Source organism: Thalassophryne amazonica, chromosome 4, assembly GCF_902500255.1.
Source record: "Thalassophryne amazonica chromosome 4, fThaAma1.1, whole genome shotgun sequence".
In the NCBI taxonomy this organism is placed as follows: Eukaryota; Metazoa; Chordata; class Actinopteri; order Batrachoidiformes; family Batrachoididae; genus Thalassophryne; species Thalassophryne amazonica.
In genome coordinates this window covers 130141677-130154006 of record NC_047106.1, presented here as the reverse complement: position 1 = coordinate 130154006, position 12330 = coordinate 130141677, and the positions used below count along the sequence as shown (strand labels likewise).

The window sequence follows — 12330 nt, the reverse complement described above, 5'->3', positions numbered from 1 at the left end:
TTTCCGTGAATTTGATTGGTGAAGCATGTGAGATTTCAAACCATATAATATCAGGGTAATAGTGGCAAAATATTCGACTGTTTCACATTTGGATGTATTACAACCCCAATTCCAATGAAGTTGGGACATTGTGTGAAATGTAAATTAAAAACAGAATACAATGATTTGCAAATCCTCTTAAACCTATATTCAACTGAATACGCCACAAAGACAAGATATTTAATGTTCAAACTGGTAAACTTTGTTTTTGTGCAAATATCTGCTCATTTTGAAATGGATGCCTGCAATAAAAGACTGGGAAAGTTGATGAATGCTCAAACAACGCCTGTTTGGAACATTCCACAGATGAACAAGTTAATTGGAAACAGGTGAGTGTCATGATTGGGTATAAAAGGAGCATCCCCAAAAGGCTCAGCCATTCACAAGCAAAGATGGGGCGAGGATCACTACTTTGTGAACAACTGCATGAAAAAATAGTCCAACAGTTTAAGAACAATGTTTCTCAATGTTCAATTGCAAGGATTTAGGGATTCCATCATCTACAGTCCATAATATAATCATAAGATTCAGAGAATCTGGAGAACTTTCTACACGTACGTGGCAAGGCCGAAAACCAACATTGAATGCCCGTGACCTTCGATCCCTCAGGCGGCGCTGCATTAAGAAGACATCATTGTATAAAGGAACACTTCAGAAAACCATTGTCAGTTAACACAGTTCATCGCTACTAATCCACATTTGATGGATTACTCCGGCCCTCACTGCTGTTGGAGCGACGCTGGCTCGACGGTAAGTCTATTGGACCGAATTACCTACAGAAAAATAAACCGTGCAAATGATGGAATAGAATTAGAATGAGAATAACCCCCTTGTGTCTGATGATTTGTGGATGTTCATGCTGTGATACGGTCGCAAAGAGCCGTTTTACGACTCCGCTAACACTTTTCCGTAAAACTCCTTTATATAAAAGAAGGAACAAACGGTATGCAAATCAAAAACATGGAGGACCTTACGAAATACAGACCTGAATAGACAATCAAATATGACGTCTGTTGGTAATTGGACCAACAAAAAAAAAATCTGATCAAACATGGAAATAGATGATAAAATATATGACATAGACACTAATATTGATGAAAGTATATTTGACTTAAAACCGATTGGTTGTGAGTATTATTCGGTAGAACAGCTAAATAGTGAAAAAATTGCAGAAGATACCCTGTCACTCTTACATATAAACAGTCGAAGCTTGTATTGTAAAATGTCGCAAATAAAAGATTATTTAAATCAGTTTAAAAATAGATTTAGTATTGTTGCAATCACTGAATCTTGGCTTAATGATGATCTCATGGCTGATGTTCAAATAGAGGGATATGAGCTGTATTTTGTGAACAGAAGAGATAAAAGGGGCGGTGGTGTTGCTCTGTACATAAAGGCAGATCTGATATGTACAATTGTAGAAGAAATGACAACTGTGGATGACATCATAGAAATTGTAACAGTGGAACTTGTACATGAAACATCTAAAAATATTTTAATCAGTTGTGTATACAGAGCACCAGACACTTGTGTTGTGAAATTTATAGATAGAATAATAGAGTTATTCCATCAAATTAAAAACAAAACGCTTTTTATATGTGGAGACTTTAACATTAACATAGAGAGCTCCAGTTGCCAAAGAATAAGTGATTTTGTGAATTCAATGTATAGTTTGGGGTTATTCCACTTGATAACAAAACCAACCAGAATCACATCGCAAAGTGCAATGGTAATCGACAATATATTTACAAATAGAACAGATGAAATTATCAGGAATGGGATCTTGATGACAGATGTTAGTGATCATTTACCAGTCTTTTCAATATTTAAATATAAAAATAGGTACAAGAAAAAAACTGTTATAAACTTTAAAAGAGACAAGTCAGTAAAAGCCTTAGAGGCATTAAAATATGATCTTAAAAATCAAAATTGGGAAGAAGTTTATGTCAGTGATGTTAATGTAGCATATAACTCATTTATGAAAATATTGATGAAATCATATAATAAAAACTGTAAATTAATAGAAATTAGTAAGAAAAGAGTAAATAAACCATGGCTGACAAAGGGAATAAAAAATGCTTGTGCAAAGAAAAACTATTTATACAGGTGCTTTTTAAAAATGCAAACAAAGGAAACAGAACACAGATACAAAAAATATAAAAATAAACTATTGACAATAATTAGGAAACAAAAAAAAGATTATTATAGTGAACAATTAAATAAGAGTAAAGATAATATGAGGGCAACATGGGAATTATAAAAAGTGTGATTGAAAGTGATGGAGCAAAAGCAACTTTTCCAAATTACTTTGTCAAAGAAAATAAAGAGATATATGACATAAAAGAAGTGGCAAATGGGTTTAATGATTATTTTTCAAATGTAGGATTACGTCTGGTGGGAAATAAACCAATAGTAGAAGATACATTAAATACACTTGTAAATACGGTCAATAGTAGTTTCCTGGACAATGTGGAAAAAGATGAAATAAGAAATATTGTAAAAAACTGTGTAAGCAAAAGATCAACTGACCATGAAGATTTAGACATGATGACTGTAAAAAGTATAATAGAAACTGTTATTGAACCATTTACTTATATTTGCAATCTGTCTCTGTCAACAGGGATTTTTCCAGATGAAATGAAAATTGCCAAGGTAGTTCCATTATATAAAAATGGAGACAAACATAAATTTTCTAATTACAGGCCAGTATCATTGCTTCCACAGTTTTCTAAAATTATGGAAAAAGTTTTTGTGACAAGGTTGGATAAATTCACTGAGAAACATCATATTTTAAATAATGCTCAGTATGGATTCAGAACAAAACATTCGACAGCTATGGCAATTATGGAATTAATAGAGAAAATATCAACAACAATAGAAAATAAGGATTATTTTGTAAGTATTTTTATTGACTTGAAAAAAGCTTTTGATGTTATTGACCACTCAAGATTGCTTCACAAGTTACAACAATATGGAATAAGAGGTATTGCACATCAGTGGGTAAAAAGCTACTTAGAAAACAGAAAACAGTTTGTTCAGATAAATAATATCAAATCAGAATTGTGTAATATTGCTTATGGAGTACCACAAGGATCAGTACTTGGACCCAAACTGTTTATTTTGTATATCAATGATTTTGTGAATGTATGTAATGTGCTTGGTACCATTTTATTTGCTGATGATACAACGCTGTTTTACTCTGGATCAGATATACAGGAAGTAGCACAAGTGATAAAAACAGAATTGGAAAAGGTTAAGCATTGGTTTGATATAAACAGACTGTCACTAAATATTAATAAGACAAATTTCATATTGTTTAATGACAGAGCAAAAAAAAAAAAATAACGTGTCATTACAAATAGATGAAATGGATATACAAAGGGTAAAAGAAATGAAATTTTTAGGAGTCATAATTGATGAAGATCTTACATGGAAGTCACACATAAATTACATAAAAGGAAAAATAGCAAAAGCCATTGCTGTTTTGCATAAAGTAAAATATTCATTAAATAGTTATGGTTTATTACCATTGTACAATTCATTGATTTTCCCATATTTAACTTATTGTGTAGAAATCTGGGGATCAACATATACAACTTATATACAACCTTTGTTTATTCTGCAGAAAAGGGCTTTAAGGGTGATTAGCAACAGTGGTTTTAGAGATCCATCTAATCCATTGTTCATTAAGTACAGGGTACTTAAATTTCGTGATTTGGTCGATTTGAAAATATTACAATGTACCAAGCTAATAAAAATGCTTTACCAACAAACATTCAAAATATGTTTGAGAAAAGAGTAAGTAGTTATAAACTGAAAGGAATAGAAGTCTTTAGAAAACCAAGATACAGAACCAAAGTAAAAGAACGGAGTATTGCAGTAAATGGTGTAAAATTATGGAACAATCTCAACAAAGAAATTAAAGAATTAAGATTGCTTAAATTATTTAAAAAACGTATTAAACTAGATGTATTAAGTAAGTATGAAACTATAAAATAAGTTACTGGGCTGTAAGGAAGTAAAAAAAAAAAAAAATGTAATTTGTTAATAATGTATAAAATGTTTTAAGTTTAAAAATGTAACCTGTCAGAGATGTAATCTATTTAATAATGGTCATAATTATGAAATAAGTCAGTGGTATGTGACAAGTTAAAGAAATACAATCTGTTAAATAATATTGAAAAATGACGCTGGATATTGAAAGATTGTATTGTAAAAAGGGGCAGAAAATATAAGACTTGTTCTTCTCTCTGCTCCTTTTCATTCTGGTAATGGAGATGCTTTATTTCTGCTTTTCTGTTTTTTTTTTTTTTTTTTTCTTTTAAATGAATGAAATAAATAAATAAATGAAATGAAATGAAATGAAATATGGCTTCACTTATGCGTCGCTGCTAAGGCTCAGTTTGCGACTGTATAAACAGCTTGAACGTCCGCAAATCATCAGACACAACAGGGTTATTCCCTAATTCTCTCACTGCAGAAAGGCAACTTCAGCTTTCAGACAGCTGAAGGTTTGGAGATTCTGAAAAGAATTTCAGTGAAACAATGTGATTGAATGAGACATTGATAAATGTGAGAGCATGAATGAAATAAAGAACAGGACTCTGGCACTGGATGGTAATTTGAAAGGCTGTCTTATTATAATCATCAGCTTGATTTGGACAGCATCTTGTACTTGATTCTGTGTAGATATGAGCCTGTGCAATGTGGTGCCACTTTGGGCTGCTGGAACAGTTTTGAGTTGTGCAGGATAACAGTTGACCTGAAAACATAGCCTTCCCCTCTTGTGCAACAGTGTACAAACTGAATGCTCAGAAGCAAAAATTGTCTGAAAAAGCTGCATACTATGTGTGTAGAATATTAATTCCGTGGCGAAAAATACAGCGTGAAGGTTGATTCATCATTTCTTGCACAGTCACCACGGATGATGACTTGCCTGACGTATCACATTTCATGCTGTGTTTTTGTATTAATTATATGTATGACTCAGACTGTTTATTCAGACATTTTGGACATCAACTATACGTGGCTGTTCTGCTCTGAAGTGAAATATTAAGGCATTTCTAAGCAATAATATGGCAGAATATGTCGTGGGGGGGCGGTATTTTATGTGTGGATTTTTGTATTTCCTTTTTGTTCATGTTTGGATTCATCTTTTAGTCAGGTTCTGTCTAATCTGTGTTTGTCTGACTACACACTCTTGTCTTGTGTTTGGGGTTTGGTCTGGGTGTGTCTTGTCCCTTTTGTTTGCCACGCTCTCTTGCTGGTTGCGCTCCCACAGCTGTGTCTCATTGTTCCAAATCACACCTATTATTTAAACCCTCTGTTTTCCCCCATGTCTTTGCCAGTTCGTTGTTCCTTGTGTCTTCGTTCCAGCCTTTGCCATTGTTCTTGATCCTGTTTTTACCTCACTGTGTATTGAACCTTTTGACTGTTTTTGACTTTGACTCAGTCTCATGTTTAGGATACTGTTGCTGGTTTTTGCTTGCCTTCCTGTGTACCAACCTTTTCCCAGCTTCTCAGTAAATTCCTTTTTTACACACTAAGCTTCTGTGTTAGTCTCACAATTGTGTCCAGCCTTTTGGGATCCAGGTTCCTGAAAGAATAGGTGCGGGTTTGGCTTTATGTTCTGTAATCTGTTCCCTTGTGCTGCATTCTTGATGGCAGAAAATGCTTCAGCAACTCTTACACTTGGTTTAGTTTGACACTGGGTTTTGTGCGGCTTTTCAACATGATGAAACACAGATCAGCACAACTCAGCAAAGCTGATTTAAAGTCATGCCAGCTTTGATCATTTGATGTTTACTGGTGCTTGGTCAGACTCCCGTAGATTGGGGCAGCATAGTGGCTCAGTGTTGCCTCACAGCAAGACTTTCTGAGGCCTGATTCCACCCTTGCTGAGTTTATGTCTGTGTGGGTTTTCTCTGGGAAATCCTGTTTTCCTCACACAATAACATATGCATATGAGGGTCTGCTTCTGTGTGTACTCCTGACCAAGGCATTGTTTCTGTATCTGGAGTTGGTTCCCAGGTGCCGGACTGTGGCTACCAACTGCTCCTAATGATTGTGTCAGACTGTAATTAGGATGGGTTCAATACAGAGGACAGATTTCCCCAGGTGGTATGTGTGTTCTTCAAGCGCACGTCCTCGAGCAGATGCCTCGGAGTTTGAGGCTCCTGTGCAGTATCTTACCTGTTCCTTGGGATGCACTCTTTTGGACGGATACCTCTGATGTTGTGCCCAGAAACCTCTGGAGTCACTCTTACTGTTTAAGGATAACAGTTGTTAATGTTCTTATTACCACTGGGAGCACTTTGGACTTTACCTTCCATATCTGCCCCCCAGTTGTTACCTCAGCCCGTGGTACTTCTCGATTTTCTGTTGCTCCTTCTTTCTTATGCTGCTATTGACTGAGATTGTCACATTAATCACAAGTGCGGCCTTCTTTTCCTTGTCAACTGCCACTGTGTCTGGTTGGTTGTCCAGCAGTTGCTTGTCTGTCTGAAGTTTGATGTCGCACAGGACACTTAAGCCTATCATTCTCAACCACCTTTGGAGGTGTCTCCCATTTGGACTTGGGGACTTCTAATCCCTATGCAGCACAGATGTTCCAGTACAGTATTCCCAACACTTGGTTGTGCCCCTCAGTGTATGCTGTTGGAGCTTCTATATTGCAACTATGTGCTGGACTGTCTCTGGGGGACATTTGCACAGCGTGAAACTTGGGTCTTGTCGGCTGTGGTGCACTCCTGCCTGTATGGATCCAGTGCTTTAGATAGATAGATAGATAGATAGATAGATAGATTGTCATTACAACAAGTGCAATGAAATTTCTTCACACCCAAGAGGGATGTGCATCATGTGTGCAAATGAGATGAGATTGTATCAGTCAGATGAGTTTGTATCAGTTTTTGTCAGTGTGTGCATAATGTCTGGAGTTGCCTTGACAACATCAGACTGTAGGGGAGGGCAGAAGATAAGAGGGCAGCCGAATGGTTCACCAAGGCCGTAGAAATTCTTCTGGAGGAAAACAGCGGGGCATTTTGACCTTCGGAGGCTGATAAGCCTGCCATGTTTAGGGTTGAGCAGAGAAACACATTTGCAGCTCCTCTGACCAGCCAAATCCAATTTATGAGTATTCCCTGGTCTCCGACATCTTCCTTTGCAAGGTGTACATTTGCTCTGAGTTGTTATCAACTTACGTCTGAGTTCACGGGTTAAAGCAGTCTGAGACTGTATCGCTTTGCCCAACTCATTAATCATGATGGACAGGTGAGGGGTCGTGGTTCTGGTCACAGCCGTCTTGGCAATTCTCCAGTAGGTCAGGGTAGCACATAAACCAGTAAGTTCCAGCCCTCCCTCAATAAAACCAAATGTAAATAAGTCTTCAATGTCCTCCATAGAGAGTGGTACCAAGCATGCAACCCGCCACTTCTCCCAGGCATTGAGAACATAGGCCGCAGAGTAGGTTCCATCTGGGCACACAGGGTCCCCCAGCCCTGATTTCCTTGTTGTAAAAATTGTGTCAATAGCATTCAGAGACCAGCTGATCAATTCCATGGTTAATCCAAATATAGCTCGAAGAATTCACAGTCTGGTGAAGTTGGGACTTTTAAAGGTTGGAGCAGAGATAGAAAAGCACAGAGGGAGAGGAGGAGATGTGACCGCCCTCGCCAGAGTCCCAAGCACATGTCCTAAGGCATGTTCTTGTGCTACCATGTTAGCCACTGGTAGGATTTCTTGATGTGAGCCAATTCCTCTGTCTGTTGATGGTACATCCCATGGAGGGACTTGGACTTCCATGATATCTCGTTCTCCTGTTTTTTTTTTTTTATCACCATCTGCCTTCAGCTGTTTGAGGTATTCTTGTAGCAGGTGATATTGGTGGTGGTGGTGGTGGTGGGGGGTGTGTGTGTGTGTGTCATTTTTCTGATGTATTCATGAATGCTCCTCATCTCATTCCTGGTTTGTGGCTTTAACACTCACTAATCCTACCTCTTTCCATTGCTCATAGAGCCCCAGGGCTCCGGACTTTGGGTGGAGACCTTCATTCATTGTGAGGAGTTTTGGTGTGTTGACATCAGTGAGATCTGTCTGTTCCTGTGGCCAACTTATTATTACAGATGGGTATCTGATGACTGGTAGGGCATGTGTATTGAGGGCTCAGATCATATTCTTACCATGACTTCTCAGCACCTGTCTTACCTTCTAGTATTTGGCACCCGTCTTGCATGTGTCTTACCTTCTGGTAGGTATTTGGCTGTGACTGACCTTTTTGCATCTTCATCATGGTTCCCATTAGCTTGTGGCATTCCCAGATACTTGTGGCTGTCCTGTATGTCCACAATCCTGCCTTCTGGCAACTTCATGTCCTCAGTCCGGATTGCCTTCTGTTGAGTTTGGAGTTTCTGAGTGAACCTAAAAATGCAGGCAGTAATCATATCGGATGTGATGGATGTGAAACAAAGGTGACCCTTGAGATACAGATTTGAACAAAAGCTCATAATGGTCAATATTTGTGATTGACTGATGATAAAGTCACAAACCAGGGGTCACCAACCCTGTTTCTGCAGAGTCCCTACCCTGTATGTTTTCCACGTCAAACTACTCAAGTCACACCTGTTTTTTTTGTTGTTGTTGTTTTTTTAAGTGGTGTCTTCCAGCTGTTGATTAGCTGAGCACACCTGATAGTTAATTGCCTGGGAGTGGACAGGGAGAGTTGAAAACATGCAGGGCAGGTGCCCTCCAGGAACAAGGTTGGTGACCTCTGGCTTATGGAGTCATTGTGTTCTGTGGACCATCTTAAAGGCCAAGGACCCAAAGGCACGAATGTTGGCGGCAACATAAGTGAATCTCTCTACAAGTTTAACTAGCTCACCATACACAGATACCCTTTTCATAGTAGATTAGAGAAAATTGTTGAAATCCTGACTCTAAAGGTGCCCTGACACTTGCACGACTTTGATCTGCACACTCGCATGCACTTTGTTGTGACAATTCCACCTGCTGTGTTCCCAGCTAAATGCCCTGCTTTGTTCCGCTGGATGCTGCGCTGTGTGCACTGGACACTGTGTATATAAAACAATTATTTCATAGTGAATTAATGATTTTCTCTGAGTTGGCTGTTGAAAACACCCCCAATTGTTTCCGGAATTACAGAGGACCATTTCAGCTGGAGCTTCTTTCTCTCTCGCGCTCTCTCTCTCTCTCTCTCTCTCTCTCTCTCGCTTCATGAGGTGGAGAACGCATTTGGAACAGTCTAAAAGCTAATTATTTGTAATGTTTATATTGTAATGGCTTTGGAAAACAGTTGTATGTTCATTCCTTCTTGTGTGCAGCTGTAAAAGTATATTTATGATAGTTTTTTTTTTTTTGCCTCGTTGCTCTCGGCCGAGACGGTCGCATTTTTCTCTTCTCCCTCCCTCCTTATCTTTCCTGCTTCTGTGGCGTGTTGTCTGTGAGGCTGCCAGCTTTTCTCTTCTGGAAACAGCAAAAATGGATCTGTTAAAGTGGTCTCTGAACAAAATTGACACTATTTTTTCTACAAGACACTCGGGAGCGGAGGACCCGACCTGTCCTGCGTAACCCCTCACACATGTGAGGGGTTACGTGCAGGTCATGTTCCTTTACACGCTGTCTGTGGAGGACGTTGAATATGTGTATATATTTGGCATGGTGGTGACTGGGTCCCTGCTGTGTGGAGCGGGCATAGCGCTGGTTTACCGGAAAATTAAAGTGGAAGCGGCAATAATTGGCCCGTCCAGGCTGCCCCACATGATTGATTCGATTGGAAGGGTAGTGTCAGCTCAGTCGGCGGGTGTTAAACGCGCATTGGATACCATGTCGGGAATGGCTGCACTGGAAAACCGCATTGATCGTCAGTAATGACCACATCTCCTCTCCTAATTCAGATGTATTGAAAGCCACTCTGTCTCAGACTGTGGAATCTTTCAGGCATCTGCTAATCTGGATTTTCATTCGGCTTCCCAAAACACAGCTGCACTTCAAAGCCACTAGAGAAGAACAACACTCAAGCCTCACTCCCTGGTCTTCCCCCGCCTCAGCTTCTCCAGCTCTGACGTTGACTGTGGACAGTGGACTGTTCAGGGCTGGGCCCCTCCTCCCTCCAGATTGGACGAACAAGACCGTTGATGGCGTCTGAAGGCTGCCGCCGGAGTGTTCTGCCTGATAACTGGACTCTTACAAATCTCGGTCGTTGTCTCTTGTCCTGTTGTTGTGTGTGATCATTGTTAATTGTGCTGATGGGTTTTTTCCTTCATTGCTGCTGCATGATTCAATGCAGCAGCTATGAAGGTTTTTCTTTCCCAAGTTTTACCTTGTGTGTGCTTTTTATATGTGTTCATGTACCGGGCCGGCTTGTGTGTGTTATGTGTGTGTCGTCTGTCGTCATGAGGCCGGTAATGGTTTGCTCAGCCCTGCTGTTGACCATAAGGCAGGGATATACATCTGGAGCTGGTCCCCGGGCGCCTAAAGGCGACCTCTGCTCCTAACTGGCAACTAGGATGGGTTAAATGCAGTAGACACATTTCATTGTGCAGGGAACATGTTCCTTTGTGCATATGACAATAAAATTCTTTTGAATCCTTTGAATTTAGCATCTTGTTATCGATCAGACGAGCTGCACTGTGATGCGGTGCACTGAAGCAACCACTCATACTGACAGTGTTTTTTAATTGTTTGCGCAATGTTCATGTGAAGTTCACGTAATTAATGCATGATGGAGATTTTGAACATTTCAAAATTCTCTTTGTGCACTTGCATGAAGCTGCGCACAGGTTACAACTGTTTACAACTGTTTGTGATGAGTTTATTCTCGTGCACGGCAGAGTGCATGCAAGTGCGCGGATCAAAGTCGTGCAAGTGTCAGGGGGCCTTAAGTTTTGGTCCAGGACAATTACCTGACCCAGACACTCCAACTTGTTACTCAGTTTCTCAAGTGCTGCAATCGGGGCATCAGTTGATTTTCAAAGATTGCAGCATTGTTTTTGACTTCAAGGCGATTAAAGGATTCTTTACTGACAACGACACTTAAACCTCTGGGGCCTCATGTACAAAGACTTGCATGGACTTTATTCTAAAAGTTGGCGTACGCCAAAACCCTGAATCAGGCGTAAGCAAAAATGTATTCAGATGTATGAAAGTGTGAGTAGGCATGAATCCATGCACATTCCGTTTGTACTTATACATCCCACTGAACGTGGAATTGAGCGTGGAACCAAATTCGTCCCTGGCCACACCCCATTTAAATATGCAATTTCATGTAAATAGGCCCTTAGAGCAGGGATTCCCCACGACGTCACATCAGACAACATGAACACAGGAAAGAAATTAAACTACAGATGACTGGAAATGAGGTGGAGACACACAGAACTAGTTTTTTTATTCAGTGCACTATTAAACGGATTAATCATGAAACTGGAAAAATTTCTGTGGGAACTACAGAGCATGTGTGCATGAGGCCAACACGCAGAGCAGCGCGCACACACACTAATGTTAAAAAGGTGAGATGCGCCTCTGCTGACTGTGTGACATCACAGTTTACACACATGTTTATTGACAAATACTGAACACAGGAAGCCTGTTAAGAAACTCTGCAGCTCACCATCAAGCAAAAATAATAAAAAGACAATAATAATAATAAAAACATATTTGAATGCACACATCCCCGAATGTTCTCGCTCTGGTTTTCGTTTGGAACAATTACACCAATAAACTGTTTAAACACAAGCGCACTGTGCAGCCTCCACATGTGATTTGAACATTGATGGAATGAAAATGTTTCCTATTAACAGAAACAAATTCATCATCTGATGGCACCTTTATAGGAAAATGTGTGCAGTTTTTGTTTGAGGGAAGATGGCGCCAGCGGTGCGCACGGCGAAACATCTCTCTGCCCTACTTGGACTATTTGTTGTTTTATTACATGTATGGATCCCGAATCAATCAATCAATTTTTTTATATAGCGCCAAATCACAACAAACAGTTGCCCCAAGGCGATCATATACAGCCGTAGTTGTATATGATCGCCAGTCACTTTTAAATATTCGAGCATCATATGAGGCACTTTTTAATCACAGCTTGAAACAACATGATTCCACAAACTGTCCTCCCCTCACATCTATTCCGGCGTGCCTACGAAGGCTCTCCTGGGCATGTCCCCGAAAAAGACATTCCAGGAGAAGGGGAAAGAGAGGCGGCGTTCTTGTTCGGGTAAGGGCCTGAGAGCTCGTGGTGGTGATTTTTCCTCCTTGTCGGGACGAGCAGCAGAG

General features: G+C 39.8%; 1 protein-coding gene across 2 annotated transcripts in view; it reads left to right on the top strand.

The window, feature by feature from the left end:
- The window catches only part of caln1 (calneuron 1), a 346229-nt gene that overhangs the window by 206967 nt on the left and 126932 nt on the right, over positions 1-12330 (top strand). The window lies entirely within an intron of this gene.